Source organism: Carlito syrichta, unplaced genomic scaffold (assembly GCF_000164805.1).
Source record: "Carlito syrichta isolate Samal-C Ts95f unplaced genomic scaffold, Tarsius_syrichta-2.0.1 Scaffold308890, whole genome shotgun sequence".
In the NCBI taxonomy this organism is placed as follows: domain Eukaryota; kingdom Metazoa; phylum Chordata; class Mammalia; order Primates; family Tarsiidae; genus Carlito; species Carlito syrichta.
This window is the reverse complement of record NW_007252986.1, coordinates 76,156-79,878: the sequence shown is the minus strand read 5'-3', so window position 1 is coordinate 79,878 and position 3,723 is coordinate 76,156.

Here is a 3,723-nt window from a genome sequence, read left to right as displayed (position 1 = left end):
CACCTCAGCCTCCCAAAGGCGCGGGATTACAGGCTGAGCCACCAAGCCCGGCTCTTTCTATTCTTCTAACCCTTCTGGCACCTTTACAACCAGCTCCCCATATTAAATGCTCTCTGAGGTGCCTAGAACAGCTTCTGCTTCCCCAGACACTGCACTGGACACTGACAGACATGTTTACCACAACCGGAAGGTGCTTCAGGACTTGGCCACTGCTTCCATCTCTGACTTCATCTGCTGCCACTCTCCTTACTCATCACACTCCAGTCACACCGGCCTCCTTTCCCTTCCTCAGACACACATATCTTCTTGCCTCGGGGCCTTTGCACATGCTATTCTTGCTGCCTGAGGGGACTTTTCCCCTGTTCTTTGCACAGGTGACACATCCTAACCCTTCACCCTTTAGCTTGAACATCACCTCCTTTGAGAGGAAATTGTCTGTTATTCCGCTCTTTTTTTTTTGAGTTGGAGTCTCTCTCTGTCACCCAGGCTGGAGTGCTATGGCATGGTCACAGCCACCACAGCATCAACCAACTCAGCCTTCCAAGTAGCCAGAACTACAGGTATGCGTTACCATGGCTAGCTAATTTTTAATTTATTGTAGAGACGAGGTCTCACCAAGTTGCCCGGGCTGGTGTCGAACCTGTGGGCTCAGGCAATCCACTCACTTCGGTCCCCCAAAGTGCTGGGATTATAGGCTGAGCTACCGAGCCCAGCCTATTCCGCTCTTAATTTCTTAAGAGGTCAGATAACAACTTATTTCAGTTTGGTGACGTGAGACCTTAGCCTGAATGACTCCATTTTGATTTGTTTGTCTGTTGGGACCTAGCGCAGGAGATGAGTACAAGACAATGGCCCCTATGATTTTTTTTTTTTTTTTAAGTTGGAATCTCACTCTGTCATCCAGGCTGGAGTGCAGTGGCATGCTCACAGCCACCCCAGTCTCAACTTGCTGGGCTCAGAGGATCCTTCCACCTCAGCCTTCCAAGTAGCTGGGACTATAGGCATGTGCTACAACACCTGGCTAATTTTTTAATTTATTGTAGAAACGAGGTCTTGCCAAGTCGCCCAAGCTGTTCTCGAACCCTGGGTCTCAGGCAATCTTCTTGCCTCGGCCACCCAAAGTGCTGGGATTACAGGCTTGAGCCACTGTGCCTGGCCTATAATTTGTGTTTAACACTCTGCACCCTGTGTTTCCCCTTCACTGCACTCAGTGAAATTTGTAATTACTTTATTTCTTTATTTCCTTGGTTCCCCCGCAACCCTGCACTAAACCCTAAGATCCTTGAGAGCAGAGACAAAGTCTATCTTCTTCATCATTGACTCCTAGAGTGGTTCCTGACACATGGTGGGTGGCAGGGAGTCTAAGGAGAGGAAATGCTCCAGATGGTAAAGATAAATGAAGATCAAGCCGGGCTCAGTGGCTCAGCCTGTAATCCCGCACCTTTGAGAGGCTGAGGTGAGTGAATTGCCTAAGCCCGTGGGTTCGAGACCCGCCCGGGCAACTTGGCGAGACCTCATCTCTGCGATAAATCAAAAAATTAGCCGGGCGTGGTCGCGCGCGCCTGTAGTTCCAGCTACTCGGAAGGCTGAGGCGAAAGGATCGCTGGAGCCCAGCAGGTCGAGGCTGTGGTGGCCGGGAGCGGCCACTGCACTCCAGTCTGGCCGACAGAGTGAGACTCCAACTCAAAAAAAAAAAAAAAAAAGATAAATGAAGATCATGATGGGCAAATCCTACATGAACACAACAAATCATTTTGATATTGCTTTTATCATCATTATTATTGACCTTATTTTATGTCTTTCAAATCCTTCCATGGTCTCCTAATGACTCCTTTAAAGATGGGTGATGTCTCAGGACTTCACTTTCCAGAGCGCACCTCCTCAGCCCTGAGCTGGAGGAGGCAAACAGAGAGGTTGCTATGGTAATCACGCCCCAGTGGAAAGAGGAGTAATTACAGCCTCACCTGCAAATCTGCTGGGGTGGGCCGCCCACATGTCTGTGGCCACGGACAGGGCAGCTTTTGGGTAACGTGGGGTCTTGTCCATATGCGTTGGGGTGGGCAGGCAAGGTGACAGCAAGCTCCCCGGGGGAGCGAGGCCCCAGGCCTGTGGTCTCCACAGCTACTGTGTGGTTTTCTGACAAACAAGAACAAAACACCTGTGCTTGGCAATTAGCAAACATGAGCAAATATAGACTGAAGCTGGAGACCTAAGATCAAATCACTTGACAGACACCCAGCTACCACCAGGAGGGCTAGTGTCAGCAAACTCTCCAGGTCAGATTCGAGCGCAACCTGCTTTTGTAAATAAAGTTTTATTGGAACATGGTCATATCCTTTTATTGCATATTGTCTCTTACTGCTTTCGTGCTACAGTGGCAGAGACTATATGGGTCACAAAGCCTAAAATATTTACTGTCTGGCCCTTTACTGAAAAAGTTCATGGATTCCTGGGTATGAAAAGTTTGAAGGTGAGGAAAGGGAAGAGGCCAGAGATCATTTATATGGCCTTCTACAGGGACTTGGTTTTATTTTTATTTTTTTTAACATTCATTGAATGCTACTTTGTGGCAAGTTCTTTAATGCATTATCACATTTACTCTTCACAACAGCTCTGTTTTACAGAGAGGAAAAACTGAAGTTGCCACAGTTAACAAATATTGCATGGGACATAACTTATACTAAAAAAAAAATCTACTTATCGTTTATCTGAAATTCACTTTTAATTGGACATCCTCTATTTGATCTGACCACCCTATTAATAACACACTCAAGTCAGCCGGGCTCGGTGGCTCAGCCTGTAATCCCACGCCTTTGGGAAGCTGAGGTGAGTAGATTGCCTGAGCTCGCGGGTTCGAGACCCGCCTGGGCAACTTGGCGAGACCTCATCTCTACAATAAATAAAAAATCATCCGGGCGTGGTAGCGCGCGCCTGTAGTTCCAGCTACTTGGAAGGCTGAGGTGGAAGGATCGCCGGAGCCCAGAAGGTCGAGGCTACAGTGGCCAGGAGCGGCCACTGCATTCCAGTCTGGGCGACATAGTGAGACTCCAACTCAACCAAAAAAATAATAATAATAACACACTCAAGGTCACACAACCAGGAAGTAGAAAAGCCATGATTTCATCCAGGGCTTAAGTCCTTGCTTAAGAACGTCATGAGTATGAGCAGGCTGTGAAAAGTTATTAGCCTAGAAGGCAGAACTAGAACTCCTGGGTCTGCTACGAACACCTTATGACTGAGGGCCTGTCATCTAGCTTTTCCAAACCTCAGTGTGTCTTGCCCATAAGATGGGGTAACAAGTCCATCTCCTATATCTCCCTGATATAGGAATAAGAATAAACCTCTCAGCTGGGTGCGGTGGCTCACACCTGTAATCCCAGCACTTTGAGAGGCCAAGGCAAGAGGATTGCTTAAACCCTGGGGTGCAAGACCAGCTTAGGCAACATAGTGAGATGTTATCTCAATTTTTTTTTTTTTTTGATTTGAAGTCTCACTCTGTCACCCAGACTGGAGAAGTGGCTGCTCCCGGCCACCGCTGCCTCGACCTGCTGGGCTCCGGCGATCCTTCCGCCTCAACCTTCTGAGTAGCCGGAATTACAGGCATGCGCTACCACGCCCGGCTGATTTTTTGATTTATTGTAGAGATGAGGTCTCGCTGCCCAGGCGGGTCTCGAACCCGCGGGCTCAGGCCAACCACTCACCTCAGCCTCCCAAAGGCGCGGG